The sequence below is a fragment of the Giraffa tippelskirchi genome, chromosome 9 (assembly GCF_054371585.1).
Source record: "Giraffa tippelskirchi isolate mGirTip1 chromosome 9, T2T-mGirTip1v1.2.pri, whole genome shotgun sequence".
Lineage (NCBI taxonomy): Eukaryota > Metazoa > Chordata > Mammalia > Artiodactyla > Giraffidae > Giraffa > Giraffa tippelskirchi.
The window spans coordinates 1,478,551-1,489,386 of NC_137283.1; positions in this window are offsets into that span (position 1 = coordinate 1,478,551).

Genomic DNA, 10,836 nt, shown 5'->3' on the forward strand with positions numbered 1-10,836 from the left:
ATTAACAATCTGTGCACTGCTGATGCTCCCCGAGCCCGGCGTTGATCCCACCGCTGCGGCGTGGCAGGGCCACTAACCAAAGCCCCGAACGGCACACCCAGCCCAACGTGGACCTTGGGGCTGTGTGGCACGGGCCGTGCCCGTGAAAGCCCACTCGCTCCACGGGATCCTTTCCAGGGTCTCTGCTTGGCGGCCAGGGACGTCCCTCCCCTCCTTCTAAGCCCCCACCGCTATTTACATACATGGGGCGGAGCCACCTCACCCTATCGCAAGTCCTGAGCTGCTGGCTGCTGGCCCACCGGGACAGCCGTCTGCAGCGTCCGTGTGTCTCTCCCACCATGGCCTCGTCCAGCTCCTCCAGCACCTCAAGTGGTACGTTTGCCCTCGGCCCCTGGGGTTGGATCACGTCTCAGGGGGGTTTGTGGGTCGCCCGGCCAAAGGTTTCCGGCAAACCTGTCAACGGACCACCAGGAATGGCAGGGACCGATCGGCTGGGCCCGTGGTTTCCAGGCGTTGGGCGTGCCCAGAGTGGCACCGTTTGGTCGTTTGGCTCCTTTGGCACACACATGGCTTCTCCATTCTCTTTTCTGGGATGAGGGGGTTGGTTGAGGGCGTGGGAGGAGGGCGGACTGGGATGGGGCCCTTTGTCCTCATCTTCCTGTGGAAATGGAGGTCGGGGAGCTCTGGGGCCCTGCAGAGGCTTTCTCTCCACAGTGGCCTGGTGCCTTCTGTCTTCCGTCAGGCATTGTTTGTTGGGCTTCGCTGCACATTCCTTCCCTCTCGTTTCCTTTTCTCACAGTGGTGGCAACTATGGCCAGTGCCCCTGTTAGCCCCGAGAAGCCAGGCTCCCTCCCGTTGGCATCGTGAGGGAGGGAAATCTGGAAGAAGCCCCATCGAGGCGTTTCCCAGGCATGTCCCCAGTCAGGGGGAAAAATGTCTCGCCCAGACAGACGGGATAGGGCTGTGGTCTTTGTTTGGTGGTCCTTCTGGTCGCCTTTGTTTTGGGGGTGGGTTTGGTTGTTCTCCGTTCCTCACAGTGTAGTGACGGGGTTCGTCCGCGTCACCAGCCGACTTACAGACATTATTTATTTGCACACCCGTTCTTGAATTCACACGCCCAATGGTTTCAAACTACATACAAACCCCTCACTGTTCTCATGTGAACCCCGGTGGTTGGGTTTCGAAAGCAGGGTGGCCACAAATACTTAGCTAAAGATGGCTGTGGGTGTGCCGGTGTGTTTCGTTCGTGTCTTTTCAATTCATCGGGACCTGTTCCGAGCGAAAAGAGAGGTGCCTCGCATCGTCCATCCCCCGCACTACTTCACGCAGCCTTCTCCCTTCTTTGTCTGCTCCTTCCCCCTGATTTCCTCCTCCTTCTCCTCCCCGCCCTCCGTTTCTCGAAGAAAGCGCACACTCTTTCCATGTCCCGTTGTTGGCACGGGTCAGGGCTTCGTTCTCTCCACAAACGGCCAAGCTTCTTTCCTAGCCTTAGTGGAACCTCCTTGCTAAGAGTACGGGGATACACTCTCCCCTTTCCCGGGTCTGCCCAGGGCACTTGGGCTGGGGGGTGGGCTGGGGAGAGGCGGGCATCAGGCTCCACCTCAAAAAGCCCCAAAGGGCGTGAGCTGCCATTCGAGTGGCTGGCCCATCAGGTCTCTGGCAGTAGACTCGAGCTCCCGGCAAGTCAGAGCCCTGGGGGTGGGCAGGGCAGTGGACTGGGACTGCTGTAGGGAAAGGACGCCATGGGGGCACAGAGGAGGTGGGGAGGGACGTGGGAAACGGAGGCAAGGAAAGCGAGGGAATCGAGGTGGAGGCACCGGACAGAGCGTCCAGTGTCCGGGAATGCCTCGGAGGAGCCGGCGGAGGCCACTGGGGCCAACGTATGTGTGGAATGTGAAAAGGCGGGAAAACCCAGAGAGTTTCGGAAGCCAAGGCAGGCTGGGAAAGGGGGCGTGGGCGGCAACTGCAAAGGGGCCTAGGGGAATTCCCGGGCAATTAACAATCTGTGCACTGCTGATGCTCCCCGAGCCCGGCGTTGATCCCACCGCTGCGGCGTGGCAGGGCCACTAACCAAAGCCCCGAACGGCACACCCAGCCCAACGTGGACCTTGGGGCTGTGTGGCACGGGCCGTGCCCGTGAAAGCCCACTCGCTCCACGGGATCCTTTCCAGGGTCTCTGCTTGGCGGCCAGGGACGTCCCTCCCCTCCTTCTACGCCCCCACCGCTATTTGCATACATAGGGGTGGAGCCACCTCACCCTATCGCAAGTCCTGAGCTGCTGGCTGCTCGCCCCCCGGGACAGCAGTCCGCAGCGTCCGTGTGTCTCTCCCACCATGGCCTCGTCCAGCTCCTCCAGCACCTCAAGTGGTACGTTTGCCCTCGGCCCCTGGGGTTGGATCACGTCTCAGGGGGGTTGGTGGGTCGCCTGGCCAAATGTTCCTGGCAAACCTGTCAACGGACCACCAGGAATTGCAGGGACTGATCGGCTGGGCCCGTGGTTTCCAGGCATTGGGCGTGCCCAGAGAAGCACCGTTTGGTCGTTTGGCTCCTTTGGCACACACATGCCTTCTCCATTCTCTTTTCTGGGATGAGGGGGTTGGTTGAGGGGGCGGGGGGAGGGCGGACTGGGATGGGGCCCTTTGTCCTCATCTTCCTGTGGAAATGGAGGTCGGGGAGCTCTGGGGCCCTTCAGAGGCTTTCTCTCCACAGTGGCCTGGTGCCTTCTGTCTTCCGTGAGGCGTTGCGTGTTGGGCTTCGCTTCGCCTTCCTTCCCTCTCCTTTCCTTTTCTAACAGTGGCGGCAACTATGGCCCGTGCTCCTGTTAGCCCTGAGAAGCTAGGCTCCCTCCCGTTGGCATTTTGGGGGAGGGTAATCTGGGAGAAGCCCCATCGAGGCGTTTCCCAGGCATCTGTCGAGACAGGGGGAAAAAATGTCTCGCCCAGACAGACGGGGTAGGCTTGTGGTCTTTGTTGGGGTTGCTTTCTTGTAGCCTTTGTTTTGGGGGTGGATTTGGTTTCCTTTCTGCCTGCCCGTGTCTCTTGGGTTCCGGCGTGTGTGTGGCAAGGGGGTGGGGGGTTTTCCCCGCTGCCCTCGACGCTCAGCCTGGCTCTCGGGGTGTAGCCAAGGGACTTCCGAGTGCAGACCCGTCCCCGGGTTCCCGGCTTTGCTCAGGCTCAGGGGCAACTCCCCTGGGCAGGGAGCATGCTGGGGCACCTCCGTCGAGTCCTCCCCCACCCCCACGTCCTCTGAGACCTTTCCCTTTCTTCTCTTCCACAGGCCCCATCGCCACAGGATCTCGAAGGAGGAGGCTCGTTCTGAAGCTGAGCCAGAAGGACGCCCTGAACGCGCTCTTTCAACAGAACCCCTACCCTGGGATAGCGACCAGAGAACGACTGGCCCGAGAGCTTGGCATTGCCGAAAGCAGAGTTCAGGTAGGCCCCCCCCTCCACCGGTTCTCCCTCTCAGGCTCCCCGTGCCGGTCCAAGGCAGCCGAAAGCCTCCGGCGGCCTTGCTCTTGAGAACGAGTTCTCTCTGTTTGCCCCTAGGTCTGGTTTCAAAACCAACGAAGAAGACGGTTGAAGCAGGGCCGATCGCCGTCTGAAAATGTGCACCAAGACGGGGAACGGGGGCCAACGGCCACGCCCATGCCACCATTACCACCTCCTCGACCTCAGTCTTCCTCTCAAGGTAATTTACCCAGCGTTCTCCAAAGGCAAGTCCCCAGAGGGGGCCCCGAACCCTCCCCCTCTTGCCAGAGAATTCCCTCTGCTGGTGGGTGAGCACGGGCGGCCTCAGAAACACCAAGGGGGGAGGAAAGAGGGCCATCTGGTTGCTGCCCCCATCAGTGTCCCAGAGAAGGGCCCCATGCCCCCAGTCGGCGTGGACGGGCAGCACTCTTCCCCCTTTGCACCCCCTCCCCAGCCCCCTTCGGGAACTTTAGCCTCCGGCTGCCCAAGGCAGCCTTGGCCGAGGAGCATGCCTCAGGGCACTCCGCGGCAAGACCGGAGGAGGAAAGAGACACACAGGGACATGCATGTGTGTGGAGTGTGCGTGTGTGCGCGCACGTATCCACGATGCACACAGGCACATGATCCATCTGTGGCTGTGTTCCTTAGAACCCTGCACCGGCCACATCGCCACCTGAGGTGAGTCAGGTGTGTGCCTAAGTCTGTCTCCCTGGGACTCTCCATCCCCTCCACACCGCCTAGGGCATCTGTGCTGTGAACGTTCCATGGGCCTTAAAGTCCTCTCCTCTCCTCTCGGTGTGTTCTCTCTTTGGCAGAAGCCTCGGCCAGAGAGGCCAGGAGACAGAGGACCGTCATCTCTGCTTCTCAAACAAGGATCCTCGTGCAAGCCTTCACGAGGGATCGCTTTCCGGGGATTGCCGCCAGGGAAGAACTGGCTCGTCAGACGGGAATCCCAGAACCTCGAATCCAGGTAAGTTCTCCACCCAGCGCCTGGGCCCGGGACGTGACCCAGGAGAAAGGAGCGTTCACCACTGCCAAGGGTTTGCAGGTGGATACACGCAGGCTTGGGCTTGCGCTTGCGCTTGGGCTAGGGGGGAGGGGGCCAAAAGTTGGTGGGCTGCGTGGTGGGTTTGGGGCCGCTTGTGGCCGTGCACTCACCCCTCATTTCCCAGGGCCAAGGGATTCGTTTGCAGAAAATGGCCCTGCAGAACTCACCCTGGGCCTGACAGATCCGAGGACGGGAGGCCAGGCAGGGTGGAGAATGGGCGCCGCGGGGGCGCCAGCACGTTGATCTGGACGCTCACGACTTCTGATGTGCCTGTCTGCCTTTTGCTCCCCTAGATATGGTTTCAAAACCGAAGAGCTCGGCACCCCCAGCAGAGCACGAGCGGGCCTGGCAGTGGCCGTGCCCAAGGCCCAGGCGACGCATCGGCCACGACTACTCCTGCTCCAGAGGACCGAAGGGCCCCACCCGCTGTCCACAGCACCTCTCTTCCCCTTCAGCCCTCTCTGTCGCAGGAGAGCATGCTCCCCTCCTTGGCTCCAGCCGCTCCTTTGGGCGCCCCCACCGTCTGGGTGCCCGGGACTGCCTCTGGGGTCTGTGTGGGCCAGCCGTTGATGATCTTCGTGGTCCAGCCCAGCCCGGAGGCTCTCCAGCCAAGTGCGAAGCCACCACCTCCTCCCCAGGTAGCACTTCCCTGGGCCGAATGCTCCCCTGCTGTCGTGGCCCCTTGGCAGCCTGGGCAAGGGGCCAACCTGCCGCCTGTACAGCCCGAGACACACATCCCGCGGTGGGCAGAGTCACCCTATGGTGAAGGCACGGCCCATCCGCTAGAGCCACAGCACCAGCCCCACACCCTTCGAAGCACGACAAGCCTCCTAGACGAGCTCATGGCAGCCGCGGGCGACCCGGACACGCAGGTGCCGTCCCCGGGTGCCGCGGCAGAGGCAGGAGCGCACCCTGTGCTCCCAGTCGCACCCAGCCTCCTAGAGGAGCTCCTGGCGGCCACGGGCGTCCCGTACATGCAGGCGCCGTCCCCGGGGGCCGCGGCAGATGCAGGAGCGCACCCTGTCCTTCCCGGAGCACCCAGCCTCCTGGACGAGCTCATGGCGGCCGCGGGCGTCCCGGACACACAGGTGCCATCCCCGGGGGCCGCGGCAGATGGAGGAGCGTACCCTGTCCTCCCAGGCGCACCCAGCCTCCTAGACGAGCTCCTGGCGGACACTGTCGTCCCGGACACGCAGGCACCGTCCCCGGGGGCCGCGGCAGGCGCAGGAGCGCACCCTGTCCTCCCAGGTGCACCCAGCTTCCTAGACGAGCTCCTGGCGTCCACGGGCGTCCCGTACATGCAGGCGCCGTCCCCGGGGGCCGCGGCAGACTCAGGAGCGCACCCTATCCTCCCAGTCGCACCCAGCCTCCTAGACGAGCTCCTGGCGGCCACGAGCGTCCCGTACATGCAGGCGCCGTCCCCGGGGGCCGCGGCAGATGCAGGAGCGCACCCTGTCCTTCCCGGTGCACCCAGCCTCCTGGACGAGCTCCTGGCGGCCACGGGCGTCCCGTACATGCAGGCGCCGTCCCCGGGGTCCGCGGCAGATGCAGGAGCGCACCCTGTCCTTCCCTGTGCACCCAGCCTCCTGGACGAGCTCCTGGGGGCCACGGGCGTCCCGGACACGCAGGCGCCGTCCCCGGGTGCCGCGGCAGATGCAGGAGCGCACCCTGTCCTCCCAGTTGCACCCAGCCTCCTGGACGAGCTCCTGGCGTCCACGGACGTCCCGGGCTCACCGGCTCCTTCCCCGGGGTCCTCTACTGCCATCGCAGAGGACCAGCCAGCCCTCCCCGGGTCACGCAGCCTCCTAGAGGAAATCATGGCTGCCACGGCCATCCAGGACATGCCGTGGCCTTCCCCGGGGGTCACTGCCGAGGAAGGAGGAGCTGAGGCAAGCATGGAAGCACCCCTCAGTGAGGACGATTACCAGGCCCTCCTCGACATGCTGCCAGGCTCCCCAGGCCCTTGGGCTTAGAGGGAGAGGAAGGAAGGGGCCCCTTCTCCCCCAAGCCCCTTTCAGGCCTCCCTGCCTGGCATGCAGAGCCATGGAGCTCGGCGAGGGGGCCGGGTTTGGCTGGGGGTGGAGAGAATACAGACGGGATGTCTACCAACATCTTTGGGGACAAATGCGAGAGCTGGACCTTAGGGCAGCATGGGTCCCGTCCCCCCAAGAGGGACACCCCACCTGAAGCCTCCAGGCATGCGCGCATTCCAGTGACCAAGAGGGTGCCTAAGAGGGGACATGCCATGGATCCAATAAAGAAACCCTGTGCCCCGCACAGGTTCTTTCCGTCTGGCTCTTGTGTCTTCTGGTCCCGTCTTTCCCGCACTCCACACAGGAGAATGCCTTCCCTATGCCAGGGGCAGCTGAGGGGAGGGGAGCGGGGGATGGGGAAATGGGAAGGTGGATGGCTGGGAGATGCGAGGTGGGAGGGAGCGAGCGGGTGGAGGGAGAGGGTGGGGGTGAAGGGAGAGAGTGGGGGTGAAGGGAGAGAGCTGGGAAGGCTAAGTGGGAGAGGGAGGGAGGGAGGGAAGGGAGGCAGGGAGGGTCGGGGACGGAAGGAGGAAGGGGGGTGGTCGGGGGAGGGGGGCGGCGCCCGCGCGGCGGGGACTCAGCTTCAAGCCACCGGCAAACCCCGCGGGTATCCCTAAAATACTCCGTTGGGGACACGCTTGCCTCGGTTTCGGGGTGCATGCCCTGGGCGGGTTTCCCAAGGTGAGATCCTCTGAGCAAGCAGTAGGGACCGACCCACACAACCACTCTCACGACCAGACTCCCTGTGAACACACCCGCCAGGTATATCTGCAAAGGCCACTCATCTCCATGTGTCTCTCAGATCCTCGCGGTGTAGTGACTGAGCTCGCCCTGCCGCGAGCATGCCCCCATCACCAGCCGACTTACACACATTATTTATTTGCAAACCCGTTCCTGAATTCATAGACCCAATGGTTTCAAAGTACATACAAACCCCTCAGAGTTCCCATGTGAACCCCGGTGGTTCGGTTTCAAAACCTGGGTGGCCACAAATACTTAGCTAAAGATGGCTGTGGGTGTGCCGGTGTGTTTCGTTCGTGTCTTTTCAATTCATCGGGACCTGTTCCGAGCGAAAAGAGAGGTGCCTCGCATCGTCCATCCCCCGCACTACTTCACGCAGCCTTCTCCCTTCTTTGTCTGCTCCTTCCCCCTGATTTCCTCCTCCTTCTCCTCCCCGCCCTCCGTTTCTCGAAGAAAGCGCACACTCTTTCCATGTCCCGTTGTTGGCACGGGTCAGGGCTTCGTTCTCTCCACAAACGGCCAAGCTTCTTTCCTAGCCTTAGTGGAACCTCCTTGCTAAGAGTACGGGGATACACTCTCCCCTTTCCCGGGTCTGCCCGGGGCACTTGGGCTGGGGGGTGGGCTGGGGAGAGGCGGGCATCAGGCTCCACCTCAAAAAGCCCCAAAGGGCGTGAGCTGCCATTCGAGTGGCTGGCCCATCAGGTCTCTGGCAGTAGACTCGAGCTCCTGGCAAGTCAGAGCCCTGGGGGTGGGCAGGGCAGTGGACTGGGACTGCTGTAGGGAAAGGACGCCATGGGGGCACAGAGGAGGTGGGGAGGGACGTGGGAAACGGAGGCAAGGAAAGCGAGGGAATCGAGGTGGAGGCACCGGACAGAGCGTCCAGTGTCTGGGAATGCCTCGGAGGAGCCGGCGGAGGCCACTGGGGCCAACGTATGTGTGGAATGTGAAAAGGCGGGAAAACCCAGAGAGTTTCGGAAGCCAAGGCAGGCTGGGAAAGGGGGCGTGGGCGGCAACTGCAAAGGGGCCTAGGGGAATTCCCGGGCAATTAACAATCTGTGCACTGCTGATGCTCCCCGAGCCCGGCGTTGATCCCACCGCTGCGGCGTGGCAGGGCCACTAACCAAAGCCCCGAACGGCACACCCAGCCCAACGTGGACCTTGGGGCTGTGTGGCACGGGCCGTGCCCGTGAAAGCCCACTCGCTCCACGGGATCCTTTCCAGGGTCTCTGCTTGGCGGCCAGGGACGTCCCTCCCCTCCTTCTAAGCCCCCACCGCTATTTACATACATGGGGCGGAGCCACCTCACCCTATCGCAAGTCCTGAGCTGCTGGCTGCTGGCCCACCGGGACAGCCGTCTGCAGCGTCCGTGTGTCTCTCCCACCATGGCCTCGTCCAGCTCCTCCAGCACCTCAAGTGGTACGTTTGCCCTCGGCCCCTGGGGTTGGATCACGTCTCAGGGGGGTTTGTGGGTCGCCCGGCCAAAGGTTTCCGGCAAACCTGTCAACGGACCACCAGGAATGGCAGGGACCGATCGGCTGGGCCCGTGGTTTCCAGGCGTTGGGCGTGCCCAGAGTGGCACCGTTTGGTCGTTTGGCTCCTTTGGCACACACATGGCTTCTCCATTCTCTTTTCTGGGATGAGGGGGTTGGTTGAGGGCGTGGGAGGAGGGCGGACTGGGATGGGGCCCTTTGTCCTCATCTTCCTGTGGAAATGGAGGTCGGGGAGCTCTGGGGCCCTGCAGAGGCTTTCTCTCCACAGTGGCCTGGTGCCTTCTGTCTTCCGTCAGGCATTGTTTGTTGGGCTTCGCTGCACATTCCTTCCCTCTCGTTTCCTTTTCTCACAGTGGTGGCAACTATGGCCAGTGCCCCTGTTAGCCCCGAGAAGCCAGGCTCCCTCCCGTTGGCATCGTGAGGGAGGGAAATCTGGAAGAAGCCCCATCGAGGCGTTTCCCAGGCATGTCCCCAGTCAGGGGGAAAAATGTCTCGCCCAGACAGACGGGATAGGGCTGTGGTCTTTGTTGGGTGGTCCTTCTGGCCGCCTTTGTTTTGGGGGTGGGTTTGGTTGTTCTCCGTTCCTCACAGTGTAGTGACGGGGTTCGTCCGCGTCACCAGCCGACTTACAGACATTATTTATTTGCACACCCGTTCTTGAATTCACACGCCCAATGGTTTCAAACTACATACAAACCCCTCAGATTCCCATGTGAACCCCGGTGGTTCGGTTTCAAAACCTGGGTGGCCACAAATACTTAGCTAAAGATGGCTGTGGGTGTGCCGGTGTGTTTCGTTCGTGTCTTTTCAATTCATCGGGACCTGTTCCGAGCGAAAAGAGAGGTGCCTCGCATCGTCCATCCCCCGCACTACTTCACGCAGCCTTCTCCCTTCTTTGTCTGCTCCTTCCCCCTGATTTCCTCCTCCTTCTCCTCCCCGCCCTCCGTTTCTCGAAGAAAGCGCACACTCTTTCCATGTCCCGTTGTTGGCACGGGTCAGGGCTTCGTTCTCTCCACAAACGGCCAAGCTTCTTTCCTAGCCTTAGTGGAACCTCCTTGCTAAGAGTACGGGGATACACTCTCCCCTTTCCCGGGTCTGCCCAGGGCACTTGGGCTGGGGGGTGGGCTGGGGAGAGGCGGGCATCAGGCTCCACCTCAAAAAGCCCCAAAGGGCGTGAGCTGCCATTCGAGTGGCTGGCCCATCAGGTCTCTGGCAGTAGACTCGAGCTCCCGGCAAGTCAGAGCCCTGGGGGTGGGCAGGGCAGTGGACTGGGACTGCTGTAGGGAAAGGACGCCATGGGGGCACAGAGGAGGTGGGGAGGGACGTGGGAAACGGAGGCAAGGAAAGCGAGGGAATCGAGGTGGAGGCACCGGACAGAGCGTCCAGTGTCCGGGAATGCCTCGGAGGAGCCGGCGGAGGCCACTGGGGCCAACGTATGTGTGGAATGTGAAAAGGCGGGAAAACCCAGAGAGTTTCGGAAGCCAAGGCAGGCTGGGAAAGGGGGCGTGGGCGGCAACTGCAAAGGGGCCTAGGGGAATTCCCGGGCAATTAACAATCTGTGCACTGCTGATGCTCCCCGAGCCCGGCGTTGATCCCACCGCTGCGGCGTGGCAGGGCCACTAACCAAAGCCCCGAACGGCACACCCAGCCCAACGTGGACCTTGGGGCTGTGTGGCACGGGCCGTGCCCGTGAAAGCCCACTCGCTCCACGGGATCCTTTCCAGGGTCTCTGCTTGGCGGCCAGGGACGTCCCTCCCCTCCTTCTACGCCCCCACCGCTATTTGCATACATAGGGGTGGAGCCACCTCACCCTATCGCAAGTCCTGAGCTGCTGGCTGCTCGCCCCCCGGGACAGCAGTCCGCAGCGTCCGTGTGTCTCTCCCACCATGGCCTCGTCCAGCTCCTCCAGCACCTCAAGTGGTACGTTTGCCCTCGGCCCCTGGGGTTGGATCACGTCTCAGGGGGGTTGGTGGGTCGCCTGGCCAAATGTTCCTGGCAAACCTGTCAACGGACCACCAGGAATTGCAGGGACTGATCGGCTGGGCCCGTGGTTTCCA